The 22,370-nt window shown below is 41.5% G+C and overlaps 1 protein-coding gene across 1 annotated transcript in view; it reads left to right on the top strand.

The window, feature by feature from the left end:
- The first annotated feature begins 16,930 nt into the window (after positions 1-16,930).
- The window catches only part of PRRG2 (proline rich and Gla domain 2), a 45,072-nt gene continuing 39,632 nt past the window's right edge, over positions 16,931-22,370 (top strand). Inside the window, exon 1 of the mRNA XM_075280331.1 lies at positions 16,931-17,349. The gene's annotated coding sequence lies outside the window, so the exon portion shown is untranslated. The remainder of the gene's footprint in view (positions 17,350-22,370) is intronic.

Genomic DNA, 22,370 nt, shown 5'->3' with positions numbered 1-22,370 from the left:
CTTGATGGCACTTGGCAGCACAGTAAGTTACCGTCTGCTTCACCCCAAGTGTGAGAAGGAGCGCTCCACACAGAAAACTAAATGATTCTGAAGTCTTCCTTTCTATCTACTGTGTGTCTACTTCTGTAATACATTACTGTGTATTATCCTGTAACTGTATTACTATGCTGCTGTAACATACTGAAATTTCCCCACTGTGGGACTATTAAAGGATTATCTTATTTTATAAGCTTGGCACGAGACACAAATGCTCTTTTTTCAGCGGTGCTTAAGGTGTGTCAGACGTCTTTGGAGAAAATCACATACATCAGCATCCTTAATTTCAAGTTTATGCTTGAAACCCGTAACTCTGCCCTTTACTTCACCAAAAAAGCAAACTTTTCCACTTTTATCTCATCACTGTCCAGTAGGCAAAAACAACTCTTTGACACTTTTCGCTCCCTCCTTAGCCTAGATTCTCAGGAACATTGTGTAAAACGGATGTGTTCATTTGAGTGTATTGATGGATCCATGAAAACAGCAGCCTATTAAAGCACATTGTTGTGTGCATATAGACTAACTCACAAAATGCAGGTGCTTAATAAAGAGGACCTGTTCTGAGGATCTGGTTACTACCTTTAAAGATCCATCAGGAAATAATCACCCAATCTCCAAGCCGCACTGTTCCCCTCCCTTTAGCACATCCCTCCAATACGTTTTGCAGGTCCTTTCTTCTTGCCCCACTACCTGCATTAGTTACCACACACACACACACACACACACACACACACACACACACACCACCACCACCTTGTCCAATCCCTTTCTCCAGAACTGAATTATTTATATCTCGTCAATGGAGATTATACAGAAGGTGCCAATGTTGAGGTCCCAATAAAGTTCCCCAAAAAATCCTCCTAATTAGACAATATATTGAAGCAAATAAGGATCATATTAAGACATAACTTTTTATTTTAAATGTTAAAAAGCAGGCTCATTAATGACAAAAAAAACCTCAATAAATATCTGACGTATAAAAATTAGAACCGTCTTACCGACGTCCATAAAGAATTTTCAAGGGACCTGACCTCTCTAACTCTGTTGCTGATTTAATATGCTTCATCATGGTGACAGACTCCCTTTAAAGCAAAATCTAAATCCAACTACTCATTCTTCTGGATTTCTCTGCAGTATATGACACTGTAGATCACAAACTCCACCTCAGTATGTTTCACTCTATTGGCCTTAAAGACACTGCTCCCCATTGCTCATCTTACATCATATCCTCTCTCTGTCTGAAACTTAGGCTTCATGCACATGATCATGTGCAACCTGTGGGTCAGATGATTGGTATCTGGGTGTCATCCATGGTTTTCACTGACCCATCCATTCTATCGAAGGGGTCAAGCTGCAAATGCAGACAGATATAGCTTACCCACTACCTCTGTTCATTGGCCAACTCCCCAGGCTATGAGAGACCGCTTTCGTAGTTTCAAAAGGCCAGATACATGCTCTGGTGGCATTGATCATGTGCCATAAAGAAGATCTGCAGGTAGGCATGAAGGGAGTAGTCTGAGAGGTGTAGCAGGAAGAAGGTCAGCGTGTAAGGGCGGGGAACCTGGAATATCTGGCCAATTACCCTATGGACATCCCAAAAATCCCTCAGCTTAGCACATCCCCAAAAGATATGCAAAAGTGTCCCCTCCTCTGTGCGACAGCGTTAACAACTAGAAGAGGAGGACGGGAAAAATTTGTGTAATTTGGATGGAACATGGTACCATCTGGTCAGAATTTTGTATTCCACCTCTTGATATTTACTGGCTAATGAACTCTTGTGGTCAAACTTAAGTCAGAAAAGGTCAAATTCAAGTCTGCCTCTCACTTGATTAAGTAGAAAGGTCTGTGGCCTGGAGGAGAGGAGACCAACAGCAAATAGAAACGCAGTGCCTGACTGGGCCAGACCCAGAACAGGCCTTTTCAAACTACGAAAGCGGTCTTTCATAGCCTGGGGAGTTGGCCAACGAAGAGATAGTGGGTAAGCTGAAGTACTAGCCACGGGCCCAACAAAGGGAGGTTAAGATTCACGAGTTACCTTAAGATCGGAAATGTATTGCCCTCTGTGTGCCTGCCTTCCCCCACTGTCGAAACGGCCCAGGAGATAGGCCCGCCGAGAAAGTGGAGTTTCCTAATATAGGGAACAGAGGAAAAGGGGAGATCCATTCCTTATGAAAGAGCAACTTGCATACTTGGAGAGTGAGCTCTATAGTAGGGTGGGACGTCAGAGTGGCAGGATGTAGCGAGTCTAGCCATGGGAGCAAGTGTAGGGGGGTGCTAGAGAAGACACTTTCCAGGGAGATCCACTGCTTGAACGGAAGGTGGTGACACCAGTCCAACACTCTTTGGAACATGGAGGCCTCATAGTATCTAGAAGGTTCGGGGAGCCCCAGCCCACACCACTGTTTCGGCAGTGTGAAAGTCGAATGGACCAGCCTAGCTCATTTACCCTGCCAGATAAAGTTGAGAACGTCACTATACAGTGGTTTAAAGAAACAGGGGGAAATATGAATTGGTAAAGTTTGAAGGAGATAGAGTAGACAGGGAATAACATTAATTTTATAAATAGCACAGACCCAAACCATGTGTAAATACCCTTAGTCCATCATTTTAGATCAGATCTGATGACTCAAAGGAGGGGAAGGTAATTCAGACCCCAAGGTATTTAATGGCTGCACCAGACCACTTAAAAGGAAAGGAGGATTCCAAAGAGGACTGGAGCCCCTGTGGAAGCATGACGTTAAGCACCTCGGACGTCTGAAAATTAATTTGGAAGTTAGTAAGGCTTTGGAATTTGCAGAATTCAGACATTAAAGGAGGGGGGGGGGGGAAGTAGCCGCATCTTGCAAGAAAAATAGGAGGTCGTCCGCATAAGCCACAATTTTTAGATGTCTACTGCCCACCTATAAACCACCAATGTCAGAGTTAGATCTGATCCTCCGGAGTAGGAGATCTAGGGTCAGGACAAAGATCAGGGGGAAGAGGGGGCAACCCTGGCATGTGCCATTCCCCGGGAAGGGAGAGGATAAAACTCCATTGACTCTCGTGGAGGCCGACAGATTGGAATAATAGGATAAGATCCAGGACTGCATAGTTGATGTGTGTGGACATTGTCCCTGGCCTCTCAAATAGGAATAAAAGCAATTTGGTCAGCCTGCACCAGGTCTGGTAGGAGGGGGGCCAATCTCATTGCTAGGACCTTAGAGAAAGTTTTTAAGTCAATATTAACCGGTTAAGGACCAGGCCCAAAAGTATGTTAAAGACCAGGCCTCTTTTTTCAAAACTGACATGTGTCACTTTAAATGGCAATAACTTTGAGACGCTTTAACTTACACAAATGAATTTGAGATGGTTTTCTCGTAACACATTATACTTCATGTTAGTGGTAAACACTAATCAATATTTTTGCATTTATTTATAAAAAAACTAGGAAATTTGATGGAAATTTGAAAAAAATTGCAATTTTCAAAATGTGAAATTCTCTGCTTTTCAGGCGGATAGTCATACCATCCAAATACATGAATAAATATTATCTCCCATATCTCTGCTTTATATTGGCATCATCTTTTGATTGTCTTTTAATTTATTTTGGACGTCACAAGGCTTACAAGTGTAACAGCAATTTTCCAGATTTACAAGAAAATTCTCCAAACCAATTTTTTAGGGACCACTTCAGTTCTGAAAGTAATTATAAAGGCCTGTATAATAGAAACCCCCATAAATTACCCCATTTTCAAAACTGCACCCCTCAAATTATTCAAAACAGCATTTGGGATGTTTGTTAACCCTTTAAGCATTTCATAAGAATAAAAATAATATGGCAGTGAAATTTAGACATTTCATTTTTTTTCACTAATACATTCATTTAGACCCAAAATTAACACATTCACAAAGGGTTGAAGGAGAAAATGCATCTGACAGTTTATTGTGCAATTTCTCCCGTGCACAGAAATACCCCACATGTGGGTGTAAACTGATTTTTGGGCACACGGCAGTGCATGGAAGGGAAGGAGCGACACTGGGTGTTTGAACAGCAGATTTTGCTGGAATAATTTTCAGCGCCATGCCTTATTTGCAGAGACCCTAGAGTACCAAAACAATGGAAACCCCCCAAAAGTGACCCCATTTTAGAATCCACACCCCTCACAGAATTCATCAAGGGGTATAGTCAGCATTTAGACCCTACAGTTGTTTCACAGATTTTACTAACATTGGGATGTGTAAATGAAAAATTACTAAAATGTCACTTTATCTCCAAAGTTTTCATTTTCACAAGGGGTTAAAGGAGTAAAAGCCCCCCACAGTTTGTTAAACAATTTCTCCTGAACACGGCAATACCCCATATGTGGCTATAATCTGCTGTATGGGAACATGGCGGGGCTCAGAATGGAAGGAGCGCTATTTGGCTTTTGGATGGCAGATTTTGCTGGAATAATTTTAGGTGCCATGTCGCATTAGCAGAGCCCCTAGAGTACCAATACAGTGGAAACCCCCTAAAAGTGACCCCATTTGGGAAACTATACCCCCCACAGAACATATTAAAGGGTAGAGTGAGCATTTTGACCCTACAGCTGTTTCACAGATTTTATTAACATTGGGCCATGAAAATGAAAAATTACTTTTTTTCCAACAAACTGTCAATTTAGCCCCAAATTTTTAATTTTCACAAGAGGATAAAGGAGAAAAAGCTCCATAAAGTTCGTTACACAAATTCTGCTGAACACAGAAATGCCCCATATGTGGTCATAATCTGCTGTATGGGAACATGGCGGGGCTCAGAATGGAAAGAGGGCTATTTGGCTTTTGGAGGGCAGATTTTGCTGGAATATTTTTCAGGTCCCATGTCGCATTTGCAGAGCCCCTAAAGTACCAATACAGTGGAAACCCCCTATAAGTGACCCCATTTTGGAAACTACACCCCTCATAGAATTTGTCTAGGGGTAGAGTGAGTATTTTGGCCTCACAGGTGTTTCACAGATTTTATTAACATTGGGACGTGAAAATGAAAAATTACTTTTTTTCCCAATAAATCGTCCATTTAGCGCCATAGTTTTAATTTTGCAAATAGTTTAAGAATTAAAAGCCCCCCACAGTTTGTTACACAATTTCTTCTGAACACGGCAATACCCCATATGTGGCCAAAATCTGCTATATGGGTACATGCTGGGGCTCAGAATGGAAAGAGCGCTATTTGGATTTTGGAGGGCAGATGTTGCTGGAATAGTTTTCAGGTGCCATGTCGCATTTGCAGAGCCCCTAAAGTATCAATACAATGGAAACCCCTCAAAAGTGACCCCATTTTAGAAACTACACCTGTCAAGGAATGTATCAAGGGGTATTATCATTTTGAGCCTAAAATGCTTCCCAAAAATTAATGTACAAAATGAAAATTGAAATTTTTAAAAATATGCCATTTCGGTGCCCAATACGTTGCACCCACTTTGTGTTGTCAGAGACCTGCACTCCTAAAACTATTAAGTGGGCCATCCCGGGGGTCAAAAAATTATATATGTGGGTGTAAACTGCTGCTTGGGCACACAGCAGGGCTCAGAAGGGAAGGACCACTGTGCGTTTTAGCTTTTGGGATACAGATTTAGAGGGACCCTCTTGGCGCCATGATGTTTTTGCAGAGCCCTGGAGGTTCCAGTAAACTGGAATTCACCAAGAAGTGACCCCATTTTGTAGGGGCAATTTTAGGGTCTCTGCAAATGTGACGTGGTGTCCAAAAACGAAGAATCTAAATCTGCACTCCAAAAGCACATATTGCTCCTTCACATCTGCACCCTGCTGGGTACCCAAATAGCAGTGTATGCCCACATGTATGACACTGGTGTACCCCGGATAACGTACTTAATGCCATATGTGGGTAGAATCGGCTGTTTGGGCACAACCGGGGACAGAAGGGAAGGAGCGCTATTTTGGTTTTTGGAGCACAGTTTGGTTTTTTTTGCCACTTTTGCAAAGCCCCTGAATTGCCAATAAAGTGGAATCCGCAGACATGTCACCCTATTTTGGACACTACCCCACTGATGGGATTTATCAAGTGGTGTAGCGAGAATTTTTAACCCTTGAGTGTTGCATTTATTTAGTTTCCAGAAATGAAATCGCAACTGATAGAGAAGTTAAAAATGAAAATTTTACAGATTTGCCATTTCAGTGTGCAACATGTTGTGCCCGACTTATGTCAGCAGAGACACTCCAAAAACTGTTAAACGGGTATCCCAGGCACAACAGCTTTTAGAGCGTTCATCTCTGATACAAGTCGGGCACAATATATTAGGCACTGAAAGGACGTATTCCTGGAAAAATGGTCATTTTCACCTCTCACAATCCACTACAGTTATAGTTATATATATAAAGTTATAGCAACACTTGGGGGTTAAAAATGCTGTCTGTACCCCTGGATAAATCCTTCAGGGGTGTAGTTTCCAAAATAAGGTAATTTATCAGGGGATTCCAAATTACTGGCGTTTCAGCTCTACAAAAGTGTCATGGCATCCAAAAACCAAACCGTCTGTGCTCCAAAAACCAAATGACCCTTCTTCCCTTCTGTGTCCGGCTGTGCCCTAGTATCAGTTTATACCCACATATGACATTATGTCCGTTATCCGGGGGTACACCAGTGTCATACATGTGTCATACATGTGTCATAAACTGCAGTTTGGACGTACAGCAGGGTGCAGAAGGGAAGGAGCGCTATGCGGCTTTTGGAGTACAGATTCAGATGTTTGGTATCTGGACGCCATGTCATGTTTGTAGAGCCTGTAAGGTACCAGAAAAGTGGATTCCATGGGGTACCAGGAGTGACCCCATTTTGAAAACTGCCCCCTCAAAGAATTTATCAGGGGGTGTAGTGAGTATTAGTATCCCGGACGTGACTGCACAGCGGATGGCGAAGAGGGAATGTATAAGCTGTGCGGAGGACATTGCAAACACCAAATTCCCTACTATGTCCCCGTAGCTCCTATGATTGGGGGAGTCACTCTGGGGGTCACTTTAGGGGTCACTTCTGGTGTCTGTTCCCTCATAAGCTGTAAATCTGGGGTGTCCCCTGATATCCGCTCACACAGCTTATATATTCCCTACATGACGCACCCAGTTGTGTTCTAATAATTTGGCGATTTTTGAGGCTTTTTGTCTTCACATTGTGAGATGCTATATTTTCTTTATGTTTCTGGTGACGCGGCCATATAAGGGCTTATTCTTTGCAGGATGAGATGCATTTCGTAATGACACCATTTTTGGGTGTCTACATCTTATTGAATACATTTTATTAACCCTTTTTTGCTGGATTTAAAAAAAAAAAATCAATCCTGGCATTGAGTTTTACTTTTTTAATTTTGCACCATGCAGCGTACAGTATAAGTAACATGTTCCCTTTATTCTGCGGGTCGGTACGGTTACGGCGATACCTCATTTATAGTATTTTTTTATGTGTTACTAGTTCTGCAGAGGAAAAACACATTTGGGGACATAAATCAATGTTTTTTGCATCGCATCTTCTAAGAGGCGTAACATTTTTATTTTTCGGTTGACAGAGTTGGTTGAGGGCTTATTTTTTGCGGGACAACCTGCGCTTTTTATTGGTACTGTTGTCGGATGCATATGACTTTTTGATCACTTTTTATAGCATATTTTGTATGGTGAGATGGCGAAAAATCATTACTTCCGGCAAGTTTTTTCCGTTTTTTTTTTCCGGCGTTCGCCGTGTACATTAAATATTATTTCAGTTTTATTGTACAGATTGTTACGGACGCGACAATACCAAATATGCATTGTTTTTATTACTTTTTAGTTCTTTTTTTATATAATTCATTTTCTATTGAGAAAAAGGGATTTTTGGGCTTTATAACTTTATTAATTTTTTTCATACACTTCATTTTATTTTTTTTACATTTTTTTTTACTTTTTCATGTGTCCATTTAGGACACTTCAATCAGCAATACTTTGCTGATATAGAATGCCATGTGAGACACAGCGTGCAGGTGTCCCACATGGCATTCCGTAGTAGGATGTCAGGCTGTGTAGACGCACAGCCTGACATCAGAAGGTCCTGGCAGGATCACCAGGTATGTGGGGGCTCCGGGCAGTCTGGGGTCACTGGCCAGACCCCAGACTACCTTTTACTGCTATCGGCACCCTCCGATCTCGCCGCGGGGGGTGCCGATCAGCTTCAATTGTTGGCGGATGCCTTTCGATCGCGCTGTGATGTTTCACGGCGCGATCGAAAGGGTTAAAACGTCCAGTCGGACTCAGTTCCGACTGGACGTTATTGAGGAAGGGGTTAGGTGTTAGTAACACCTAACCCCCGTCCTCCCCGCACCCCTCCCCCCGCGAAATAGGTACCTAAAGACAGGACGTATTTTTACAATAGTCCGGTCTTTAGGTACCTGGACCGCAGGCCGTAAATTTACGTACGGCGGTCCTTAACCGGTTAAGGAGGTATATTGGCCTATAACGTGCATAGAGCGCAGGGTCCCTACCCTCTACCCTCTGGTCAAGTCGGGAGAATGGGTCGTATCCGCTGACAGGGAATTCAGGGCACGCACCAGGGGACCCAGAAGTTCAGATGAATATTTCTTATAGTAAGAGGCTGAGAGGCAATTGGGGCCCAGGACCTTGTTACGTTGCATTGTCTGAAGCGCCTAGACAACTTCCTCTTCGGTTATAGGAAGGTCATGCTTGGTTTGGGTGTCAGCAGGGAGCTGGGCCCATACTTTTATATTGTAGATAAAATTGTGTTGTATCATGTGCTTGAGACCTAGAACTTTCAAAAATTTAACCTTTTCTTCCCACCATCTACTCATTGACCTATCCCAAATATTTCCTTTTCAGTCTGCCTGCTGTCTTGGGGTTATATTTGACTCAGACCCTTCCAGTTTGTCACATTTTCATTCACTTGCACACTCCACTTATGCAGCCTTCATCTAAAAAAAAAAAGTTTACTCTTTCCTTACCCTAGAAACATCAAAAACCTGTATTGTTACCCTGATTCACTCTTCACTTGACTTCTGTAACTCCCTACTAGTCATCTTCCTCTCACTAAACTCTCCCCTCTGCAGTCTGTCTAGAAAGCAGCAGACAGGCTCATCCTAAAGTCCAAACACTACACCGATGTTTCCAGTTTGTGTCAATCACGCCACAGGTTAACTGTCTACTTTAGGAAATAATATAAACTTTTTACGCTCATCGGTCTTGCACCTCAGTAATTTCCTTTCTCATTTTTGTTTACCATCCTACTCATCCCCTGTCTTCTGCAAGAACAAGCATCCTCCATAATGCAAACTATGCACTCTCCCCTCCAGTTCCTCTCCTAAGTAGTGCCAATGTTTGGTATAGGCTGGATTGAATAATAAGACTACTACCCATCTTGGAAAGCGTTTAAAATACATCTTTGTAAACAGGCCTATCACATTCCCTAATCTAACTCTTCCACACTTACCTTCCCCTCCCTAAACTAGCATTTGGCTAGATTCACTGGAGTCGGGGACCTGAATGATGGAGAGCACGTCCACTAGAACAAAGGTTACACCATAGACTACAATGGGGTTTGTTGGGTTTCTGCTGTTTCTATCCTCCGTGCATGACTTTTTCTCTGCCGCTTTTCGGCGGAATCTGCCGCAGACTCAAACGCAGATAGTAATCTAGCCTTTCTCTATCTAACCTCTCCTCTATTTTATCCCTTAGGACCTAATTATTTCATCTAAGAATAACCCTCATTTTGTACCTGTACATACAGATACTGGCTGATGACTGGCTCATACAGTTTGTTTGTTTTTTTGTTACCTTGTATTATAAAACATGGCTGACCATTAGGCAAGCACATTTATCCCTTACCTCTTGTATCACCCTCTTCTTCCTCATAGATTGTAAAGCTCTTTGGAATATGTTGACACTACATAATGAAGCTAAATAAATAAATAAATGTGTAATGTCTAATTTATGTCTGTATATGTACCCAATGATATGTAAAGTGCTACAGAATATGTTGGCACTGTATAGATAACAAATCATTCTTAATTTATACAACAAATCTGAAAATTAATATGACCTTAAAGAAACATTAAACATAGCAATTTGTACAAATAAGAAAAATTTCAGAAATGAGTCTCCAATGATCCTATTTTGTACAGGAAATCTTTGTATATCCCAGGAGAGCCTTTCTTCACTGCCCTGTGTCACACTTTTTTGTTAAGTATATAATTCCTCATGTGTTAATTGATAGTTTTGATGATTCAGTGTGAATCTCCAATTTTCATTTTCAATACAGAAAACTCTTTGAGTGAGAAGGTGTGTCCAAACTTTTGGTCTGTATTTTATATATACATATATATATATATATATATATATATATATATATATATATATATATATATGTATCTATATATCCTACTAATATTATAAGTGTGAAAGTTTGTGTGTTTGGATGTTTGTGAGTTTGGATGTTTGTTCCTCAATCATGCTAAAACGCCTGGACGGATTTGCGTGCAATTTTCCACAAACATAGTTTTCCCTTAGGATTGAGTCACAGGCTACTTTTGGTGCCACTAAACAACATGGCTTCCTAGCAGGAGACTCACAAAAGCAGGACTCCTAGCCCCAGCTATAGACTCACACACACTGCCTGGCATTTCCTGCCTCAACCTGCCTGCACACTCCTTACTGTCACCTCAGGAGTAGCCCTCACTCTACTCACTCACATTTACATATAGCTTTCCAATATACACATCACATTGTCTGTATCACGACATACACAATACAACACATCACATTGTCTGACACAATACAACACATCACATTGTCTGTATCGCGACATACACAATACAACACATCACTTTGTCTGTATCACGACATACACAATATAACACATCACATTTGCTAGCCCACCAAACTTTTTTAAAGCACTTTTACAGTTTCACACGTCTGTGTCCGCCCAATTCTCAAATCACCGCAGACGAAGTCGCGGGTAAAAGCTAGTATATATATATATACAGTCCTATGAAAAAGTTTGGGCACCCCTATTAATCTTAATCATTTTTAGTTCTAAATATTTTGGTGTTTGCAACAGCCATTTCAGTTTGATATATCTAATAACTGATGGACACAGTAATATTTCAGGATTGAAATGAGGTTTATTGTACTAACAGAAAATGTGCAATATGCATTAAACCAAAATTTGACCGGTGCAAAAGTATGGGCACCTCAACAGAAAAGTGACATTAATATTTAGTAGATCCTCCTTTTGCAAAGATAACAGTCTCTAGTCACTTCCTGTAGCTTTTAATCAGTTCCTGGATCCTGGATGAAGGTATTTTGGACCATTCCTCTTTACAGAACAATTCAAGTTCAGTTAAGTTTGATGGTCGCCGAGCATGGACAGCCCGCTTCAAATCATCCCACAGATGTTCAATGATATTCAGGTCTGGGGACTGGGATGGCCATTCCAGAACATTGTAATTGTTCCTCTGCATGAATGCCTGAGTCGATTTGGAGCGGTGTTTTGGATCATTGTGTTGCTGAAATATCCATCCCCGAAGTAACTTCAACTTCGTCACTGATTCTTGAACGTTATTCTCAAGAATCTGCTGATACTGAGTGGAATCCATGTGACCCTCAACTTTAACAAGATTCCCGGTGCCGGCATTGACCACACAGCCCCAAAGCATGATGGAAACTCCACCAAATTTTACAGTGGGTAGCAAGTGTTTTTCTTGGAATGCTGTTTTTTTTGGACTCCATGCATAACGCCTTTTTGTATGACCAAACAACTCAATCTTTGTTTCATCAGTCCACAGGACCTTCTTCCAAAATGAAGCTGGCTTGTCCAAATGTGCTTTTGCATACCTCAGGCGACTCTGTTTGTGGCGTGCTTGCAGAAACGTCTTTTTCTCATCACTCTCCCATACAGATTCCCCTTGTGCAAAGTGCGCTGTATTGTTGACCGATGCACAGTGACACCATCTGCAGCAAGATGATGCTGCAGCTCTTTGTAGGTGGTCGGTGGATTGTCCTTGACTGTTCTCACCATTCTTCTTCTCTGCCTTTCTGATATTTTTATTTGCTTGCCACTTCTGGGCTTAACAAGAACTGTCCCTGTGGTCTTCCATTTCCTTACTATGTTCCTCACAATGGAAACTGACAGGTTAAATCTCTGAGACAACTTTTTGTATCCTTCCCCTGAACAACTATGTTGAACAATCTTTGTTTTCAGATCATTTGAGAGCGGGCTGTCCATACTCGGTGACCATCAAACTGAACTGAACTTGAATTGTTTTGTAAAGAGGAATGGTCCAAAATACCTTCATCCAGGATCCAGGAACTGATTAAAAGCTACAGGAAGCGACTAGAGGCTGTTATCTTTGCAAAAGGAGGATCTACTAAATATTAATGTCACTTTTCTGTTGAGGTGCCCATACTTTTGCACCGGTCATATTTTGGTTTAATGCATATTGCACATTTTATGTTAGTACAATAAACCTCATTTCAATCCTGAAATATTACTGTGTCTATCAGTTATTAGATATATCAAACTGTAATGGCTGTTGCAAACACCAAAATATTTAGAACTAAAAATTATTAAGATTAATAGGGGTGCCCAAACTTTTTCATAGGACTGTATATATATATATACAGTATATAGATAGATATATATATATTGTCGGGGTCCGGGGTTGATAGGTGGCGTGGCATAGACACACAAGTCCAGTTTCTTTAGTCCAAAGCAAAGGTAGAGTTTATTTTCACTCAAAAATATAGTGCAGCAACAAAAGGAAATAATACAAAAATAAATACCTGCCTGGCTAGGCTCTAACTAAACATAGAATAGGTTACATCACCTAGAATAACAGAAATCCAAAATAAACCCTGTAGAATCATTCAGGACACAGCTCCAAAAATATGACCTCTCTGTTTGTTGTCCAGCCAAGCTCTGCCCAAAGTTTGCTGCTGGAGCAACTTCTTAAGCCTCCTTGACGAGGAGACTCTCTGCAGCTGAGTCGCTGCCGGAACATCCCCAAAGTGTGGACTGGGAAAGGGGGGGGGGGAATGACAAGTCTCACTACCAACCTACCTGTCATTCCGAATAATCCAGCCCAATACTGAGCATTTACCAAAATGCTCAGCAGACGAAAGTTGTCTGCTGAGAACAAACATTCCTGGAGCTTTCTCATCTCACCTACCTTAGTAACCATCGGCTTACATATCCCCCTCCTCTCCAGACCGGAGGGCTGGGCATTTGTGGCCATCATACAATGCACCCTTGACAGGGCATCAGCGTTTCCCAATAATTTCCCTGGCCTGTGTTCTACATCAAACACAAAATTTTGCAGAGACAGGAACCATCGGGTAACCCTAGCATTTCTGTCCTTATTGATTTTCATCCATGTAAGGGGAGCATGGTCAGTGATCAATTTAAACTTTCTCCCCAGGAGGTAATACCTCAGAGCATCCAGCGCCCACTTAATGGCCAAACATTCCCTCTCTACAATGGTGTAATTTTTCTCAGCGGGAGACAGCTTCCTGCTCAGGTACATCACTGGATGCTCCTCACCATTTACAACCTGGGACAGCACTGCTCCTAGATAGAGATGAGTGAACACTGTTCGGATCAGCCGATCCGAACAGCATGCACCCATAGAAATGAATGGAAGCACCTGTGACGCTGACTCTGCCAGCGGCCAGCCGGCGTCACAGGTGTTTCCATTCATTTCTATGGGTGCGTGCTGTTCGGATCGGCTGATCCGAACAGTGTTCGCTCATCTCTACTCCTAGACCTGCATTTGAGGCATCTGTCTGCACCAGGAACTCCTTCCTAAAGTCAGGGGCTATCAGCACTGACTGCTGGCATAGAGCTTGCTTTAACCTCTGGCATGCCTCCTCTGCCTCTAGTGTTCAGTGGATCATCTCTGATTCCCACCTTTCGTTAGGTCAGTGAGAGGAGCTGCAATAGAGGCAAAGTTTGGCACAAACCTCCGATAGTAGCCTGCAATGCCAAGAAATTCCCTGACTTCCTTCTTGGTCAGTGGTCTTGGCCAGTTCTGTATTGCCTCCACGTTATTGATTTGGGGCTTTATTACCCCTTTGCCAATGACATAGCCCAGGTACTTGGCTTCCTCCAGCCCTAAAGCACATTTCTCAGGGTTGATAGTAAGGCCTGCCTCACTTATGGAGTCCAGTACTGCCTGCACCTTACAGAGATGACTTCCCCAGTCTGGGCTATGAATGACCACATCGTCCAGGTAAGCTGCTGCGTAGTCACGATGTGGCCGCAAGATTTGGTCCATCAACCTCTGAAAGGTATCAGGAGCTCATGGCATGCAGCTCTGGCAGAACAATTGTAAATTCTGCTTTGGGCCTCTAGTACTCTTTGCAGATGTTCTTTTAAAATTGTCATGACTGTTGAAATGCGATCCTGCATTTGAGCTACATGCTCTATGAGACTACGGTATGGGGAAGCCTCCGTTTCCCAGGTTTCTTTGGCTATATCAAGTAAGCCCCTGGGGTTTGTCTATCATAGACTAATTCAAAAGGGGAAAAACCTGTAGACGCTTGTGGAACCTCTCTAATAGAGAACATCAGGTATGGCAACAGGCAATCCTAGTCATGACCATCTTTTTCTACCACCTTTTTAAGCATATGCTTGAGTCTTATTAAAGCGCTCCACTAACCCATCTGTCTGGGGGTAATACACAGAGGTCTGTATGTGGATAATTTTAAATAGTTTGCATAGCTCTTTCATCACCTTTGACATGAACGGTGTGCCTTGGTCGGTCAGTATCTCTTTAGTTATGCCTGTTCTTGAAAACATATAGAATAACTCACGGGCAATACTCTTTGATGTCGTATTACACAAGGGAACTGCCTCAGAATAGCGAGTAGTGTAATCTAAGACAACCAGAATATATTGGTGACCTCTAGCTGACTTGAATTTTGGACCGACCAAGTCCATTCCAATCCTTTCAAAAGGTCTTTGCGAGCTACTGACAACAGTCTCTTTAAGGAGTGCAATTTGCTCCATCAGCAAATGATTAGTTTGTTGTTGCTGCACATTGGACTGTACAAGATGCTTCAGTATCTCCTCCATAGTCTGGGTCTGTATAGCGGCAGCAGCCTTTACCCAGGACATTAAAAAAAAAATTCTCCAGCAAGGAGTGGATGTCTCGTTGCCCCCAGCAACCGCTGTAGGTGGGGTGGCATAGACACACAAGTCCAGTTTCTTTAGTCCAAAACAAAGGTAGAGTTTATTTTCACTCAAAAATATAGTGTAGCAACAAAAGGAAACAATACAAAAATAAATACCTGCCCGGCTAGGCTCTAACTAAACATAAGAATAGGTTACATCACCTAGAATAACAGAAATCCAAAAAAAAAAAGTAGAATCATTCAGGACACAGCTCCAAAAATATGACCGCTCTGTCAGCTCTCCAGCCAAGCTCTGCCAAAGTGTTGCTGCTGGAGCAACTTCTTAAGCCTCCTTGAGGAGGAGACTCTCTGCAGCTGAGTCTCTTCTGGAACATCCTCAAAGTGTGGACTGGAGGGGGGTGGAATGACAGGTCCCACTACCAACATACCTGTCATCCCGAAAAATCCAGCCCAATACTGAGCATTTACCAAAATGCTCAGCAGACGAAAGTTGTCTGCTGAGAACAAACATTCTTTCTGGAGTTTTCTCATCTCACCCACCTGAGTAGTCTGGGTGAGATGTACACTCCCTCCATTACCTGACCAGCCATCAGCTATCTATCTATCTATAAAAAACACAATCCAGTCTGTCAGCAACTTGTATGGATGGAAAATGTCCTTTTATTGGAAAAAGCAGTACACCACGTATCGGTCCACACTGGGACCTTTCTCAAGTGTGGACCGATATATATTTATATTTATGTTAGGTATATGATACACAGTAGTGAATGGGATTTTATACATTTCAACCGTGTAGTTAAAATCCAGTAGTGATGTCAGTTCTCCATATTAAAGTGTTTGCCATAGGGTGGAGTTTAGGATGAAGATCCCTACGTCGTACTTCTTACATATAGGTTTTTATTCCTACAACTTTTCAAAGGAACTGTAACCTTTTTTGATTGTTGCCAATAGCAACCAATCATATTTAGATTTGGAAATTAAACATCTGATTGGTTTCCATGGGCGACACTAACGTTTTTTGCTAGGATGGTTTTTATGCATGAATACCAATGTGTTCTAAAGCCTTCTGTCTAGTAACAGAGCTGTCCGTGTCCTCTGCTGACGTACATAGCACTCTAAGTATATAAATTATTAATTATTGTAGAAAACAAGTGCACATTTGTGTAGAGCTCAGTACACACAGACCATTAAGGGCACAAATCTGAGAACCCTCAGCATCATGTAATAATTATGGGAAATGAGAATTGTGAGGTCATATTTGCCGCATGGCAGAGTTCTTATATTGTATCAGTCTCCACCTTTAACAAACAAGGCTGAAAGTCATAACAATCTGGCAGATCCTCCTTGGAGAATAACAAATAGCAGACAATGAACAATCCCAAGATCTGTGTTTAGCTGGATAACTGGGAAGATCTGGAAAAAATAAATAGAGGCTTGTATTGTGCATGTAATAGTCAGGCCTCGTCCGTCTGTCCTCCCTGCACACTCCACTGCTATAAAATTCATGTTACTGAAGAGAGTTTGCAGAGAGCTTATGTAGGATTGTTTCTGATTAATCCAGGCATTTGGCTTTGAAGCCTTCACATAGAGAAAGTCATGTAGGAATGCAAGGTTCCCCACATACACCTGCCTGCAGCCCTTTGTACAGCGTTCTACCTGTTTCTCAGCTATCCATGTGACCTGCACAACCCTCCTCCTCCTCCTCTTCCTCCTCCTCTAACTACCTGAGGCTGACAGCCAAACCTCATATTAGTAGTAGGGGCTGTACTGACACAGTAAAGGAGAGGGGGAGGGAGAGCTTACAGGAAAAGGAGGAACATTGTGATTCAGCATTGGAAAGTAGACCCCTGTTTCTGGAGCTCTCACTACTTGAAATCACTTGAGATTTGGTTTCTTAACCCAAGTGCTACTAGAAGCTCGGTCTTGCAATATGTTTGGTTGCTGTACTTCAGTGCAGGAAGATGAGGTGCATGGTTATAAATAAACTGCATGGTCTGTACTGACCTGAAGCCGGCCGTGTCCTGGGCAAAGGATTATTAATATTCACTGCTCTTTTTGAAAACCGCAACCATATTTTTTATCTTTGTGAAGGGGAAGTTACTTGCTTATTGACAACTGCGTTCCAGCTGTTTTAATAACAGGGTGTGATTCATTACCTGCCAAAATCTACAAGTGGTGAGTACGGCAGCTTTTTGTACTTTTATTTTTCTTTTTATATTTCAGTCAACGAGATGGTGAAGTAAATTGCATTTGTTATTTTATGATGTCTAACTTGTTGTTATAGCAGTACATGGCTCATAACGTGACACATTATTTCCCTTGAACACAACATCTACCCACCCCATGTAGTAGGATTATTTCAGTAACCTATAATCCTGTAATTGTATTAATCTCTGAAATATGATTATTTGGTGTCAGCTCAAAAAAATGAAAAGTATGTTTGCTATCTATACGTGTGTTTTTGAAATGACACAATTATCAGTAGGGATTTAAGAACTTAACATAAATTTAACAGAATTTAACATAAAGTTTCAATGTTGTATATTCACTGATTCAGGAATTTTAGGGCAAAACTTTTACAACAATGGGGGGAAAAAATCAAGAGGATCTGGCTTCCTTATAATTCAGCCACGCTCCTATGTACCAGAATGGAAATCTATGCCAGTCAGAAACTGGTGCAGATTTCCTATATAACTTGCACCAGAACTGTAAATTATTTAGAAAATTTCTGGGGCTGAAGCATCTTTGAACCACCATGGTCTCCTCTCCATTCTGCTCTTTTTTGTAAAATGTGGCAAGCGGGGGGCGTAGAAAGAGGAACGTGTAGCATCTTTGGCAAAAACACACAACTATTCCCATTCACACCAGTTTTGTTTTGTGTCATAGAGGTAACTCCCCATCCATTTTCAATTTTTTTCATTCTGGAACTTGTAGTTCTACAGAGAAGAGAATGTTGACCAAATGTGTAAGCAAAACCCACATTTAGAGCGATATTCTTTTTGCCACTGCTCACACACAATTAGGCTAAGGCCCCACATTGCGGAAATGCAGCTTTTTTTGTTGTGGTTTTTTGAGCCAAAACCAAGAATGGCTTCAAAAGGAATGTGGAATATATAGGAAGCACTTATATTTCTACCTTCTGCTTCATCCACTCCTGGTTTTTGCTCAAAAAAACGCAACAAAATCTACAACAAAAAAAGCTGCTTTTCTGCAACGTGGGTCTTCAGCCTTAAGCAGAAATTTAACAAACCCGATCTTTTTGGAGACCAGATTCCATTTTCCTGTGAAATCCAGAAGCACGGGTGTATTGACTGCAATGGGTGCCCGCTAGCTTTTTTTGTCCACTAGTGGAATTTTTGAAAATTCAGCGCCAAATAAACCGCCATTTTCCTTCGTGTGAATGGACCCTAAAGGTCATGTCACTAGAGAGCCAGAACCCAGCATATCAACCCAGCCCTGCAGAGAGACATTGGGGTCACCTGAATAATACACTGTCTTCTCCCTGTAAATCGTTGCCTCCATTAATGTTATATTATCTTTTTTTGTGAATATACAAATGAGTATAAAGCTGGGACCCCATGTAACAAAAATACGTAATTTTGTAGTCCCTGCAAAGTGGGTAGGATTCTGGCTAATCCCATCCACACATTGCAGCAGAAATTCTGCAATTTCAAAAATGCTTGCGTTTATGTAAATCTCAACATGTCTATTACACCTACAGAGATGCTGGCATTTTTCGTATAGGTATAAAAATGCAGAAACTCTGCAAAGGAAAACTCAGAAAAACACTGTGGAAAAAAAAAAGAGTTTCTGCTGCATTTTTTTCCACAGTGCTTTTTATCTGTGGCTCGCTACGTGGGACCTTAGCCTAAATGGATGCCTGTGTTGCAGAGTCTAAAAACAAAACCTTTTTAGATTATTATCACATGAACCAATCTATCTTCAGGGCTCAATTTAAGGATTCCCCAGTACAATAAATTTAAGGACTTGACGTGGGATCCTCATTGTCAGCCAGTAATGGGGGTGCCCAGTTATGGGCTTGTGTGGGATACTAATACAACAAATCAGAACTTTTGAATGCTGTTACTAAAGCAGTGCAGTGAGACTTGTGCTGTTGGTTTAAATCCCGCAGGTTGTCAGTTATTGTTATGGGTTTCAGACAGGGCTTTCTACTTTTCCAGGGAGAACAGTTTCGGTGATTTTTGCATTTGTGTATTGGAATCAATAAGACAAAAAATTCCATATGGTTTTGTACGAAATCGGATGCATATATCGGATGCTGTATATAGCTTGCCATACATGCTAGATAGCTCTTATATACAAACAGTATGTATATGTTCTGAATAAGAGCAGACACTTCTGGTGCTAGCTTATCTCCCTTAAGAACGCAAGCGGCGGCCATGCTGAAATCCAGCAGTTCAATCCTTCTTGCCCCTGACATCTGCCATCAGGGGTGAGTCAAGATGCCTCCATTCACATTAGATGGTCAGATGTTCCACTAGAATGAACTAGTTCAGTGGACCATATTAGCAAACTTGACAGATTTTTGGCATTTCTCAATACTTGAGAGAAGCCTATAGATAAAATGTCATACTCTGTGATAAATTATACCCCTTTGATCAAGAGTACGGAGTTTAATATAATTTATGGCTGCAAAAGAAAATTCTTCAAAATGCACTGAAAAAATGCACTGCTTGTGAAAACTGCCTGGTGGCAGAAAAAGGAACCCATTGAAGTCAATGCCAGGCTTTTTTTTCAGCGCTGAAATTCCACACCAAATTCCTCACCATTTTCCTCCGTGTGAATGGACCCTTAGAATAAATGTACAGGTATCGAGGCAAACTGGGTCGGGGACGCTTCAACCTGCCATACTTATTATAACTCGACCTTTTAAAACTGGCATGAATTATGCCATAACTCGACGTCAGTCCCTAACTGACATATGCTTCATGTGACCTCCCGCTGTGCACTGTAATTATTAAGAGGATAGAACCTTTTAATAATTCTGGCATATCTCACGCCACCGGGAGGGAAGGGGGAATGGATTAAGGCTGGCATAGGAAATGCCAATCATAAAGTTCCCTGTATGTGTGGTAACAACCTTACGGTTACTATTATTTCGAAAACACATTCATATCTATTGCACAAATGAAGATATGAAGTATTTTAAATGCCATAAAACCACTACAAAGTCATAGCAGTAAATAAGGCAACAAAGAATTAGGAATTTCATAAGTGATAGATATGAAGCAGGCGGTCAATGTTTAGTGAAATCCAATGACAATGTAAGGGCTCGTTCCCACGATGTAACGCGGCGCTCATTCTGACACGTAAACACATGTGAGAGTCAGCGCTTCAAAACAGAATCCCATTGACTTCAATGCGTTCCGTCTTACGCACGCTACACATTGAAATCAATGGGAGGCTTTTTAACCCATTGATTTAAATGTGTTACGCGCGTTAAACGGAACCCATTGAAGTCAATGGGATTCTGTTTTGAAGCGCTGACTCTGACACGTGTTTACGTATCAGAATGAGCGCCGCGTTACATCGTGGGAACGAGCCCTAACGCCTTATTCGCATTTTCTGGACTTCAGATCTCTGTGCTAGTAACAAACTTCTTCCCACCCTGCACACAGACCTATAGACTTTCATTGATGTGATGCGTCTGTAAAGAAGAAAAAAAAAAAAAAAAAAGGATGTGTTTCCATTGTTTTTCTGTAGACTTATAGTATACAAAAAAAATGAAAGTCTGAATAAATACATTGAAATTAATGGATATGTATGCCAGACACAAAACATGGGCGTGTGAATAAGACCTTTTCATGGTTTCCCGATGTCTGTCATTAGGTGAAGAGAGACCAGTTGTATATCTTGCTTGATCCTTTTCTTCCATGAGAGATGAGCACTGATGGATTTTCTGGAGGCCACTTATTCCCCTTCTACTGAAAGACTCTTTCCATCCAACAAATACATGTTTCTAAAGTTGGATCGTTTCCTGAGGGTTTATTTGGCGTGTTGTTGTCGTCCTATTACATGTTTGTTTTTATTTTTTCCTTAAATTTTTCAAAATTGCGAGAAATATTATGTAGTTTTTTCGATGAGAAAATAGTAACATGACCAAAACAGTGAGTAAGCTCTTAGGGCTTTGCCCTGTGGCAGGGGACTACTGTATACAACACCTCTCACTTATAAAGTGAGCATTTACCCAGCAGTAACAGCTGATCATGAAGGTCTCAAAAGTGGCTCAACCAAACACCCCATCATGATCCAAATTATATGAACACAAGCCTTTTAGTATGAAGGATTATAATAAGATGGCACTTATGTGGCATGATCTTTCCCATTAGCTACCTTGCTTTGTATACTGGGAGATGATATGTAATGAATCCTTCTTGCCCAGAAGCTAGGGCGTGATGCAGAAAACCATTTCTCTGCTGCATTCTCACCCACAGTCCGCCCTCCCCCATAACATTCTGCTGTTTTGAAACCTGTTATCAGTTATTTGTTTGGCCGCTCATTCTTGCAGATGGATATGGTAACTTGCAGTGTCAGCTTTTGACCGAATACAAAGGATTTATCACTTCACAATTCATTACGTAACAAGGGTGGTAAATAAAATCCGTCCATTCCTTGGTCAGGGTGTTGTAACATTTAAGTATGATGACATGCAAATATTATCTGTTGTGTTACAGCTAGACGGACAGATATCCTTGTTTACTCCAGGATGTACAATACAATTACATTTACATGCAACAATTTTACATATATATGATAACTAATTCTAATAGTTATAGCTTGCTGCCTCTGACAAGTTCGCAGGTGAATGTTATATCTCCTGTCCACATGAACACTGGGCTTGGCAGAGCATGTGTGAGGGGAGAGGGAAACAAGTTGCTGCCAAATACCCGCCACAGCAATTTATCTCCTATGAGTACAATTTACCTGTTCTTTCTTTCTCTTGACGTTTGTCTTTGGGGGAAAGTTGACACACTCCCTGTAAATTAGATAACTCTCTGTTACGGCAAAATCATTGGGTTTGGACATCACTGGGGAAGATTAACGAATACTGTCTAAGGCCTGCCACATATGCGTTCAATATTCTGTTTGAGGAGTCCGCATGGGGGCCCCCCCTCCTGAATGGAATACCGAACGCATTGACAAGCAGTAAGCTTATGAAAGCATTCGGACTCCAT

This window comes from Leptodactylus fuscus, chromosome 6 (genome assembly GCF_031893055.1).
Source record: "Leptodactylus fuscus isolate aLepFus1 chromosome 6, aLepFus1.hap2, whole genome shotgun sequence".
Lineage (NCBI taxonomy): Eukaryota > Metazoa > Chordata > Amphibia > Anura > Leptodactylidae > Leptodactylus > Leptodactylus fuscus.
Note: the sequence above shows the minus strand (reverse complement) of the source record. Positions and strands in the feature narration are given on the sequence as shown.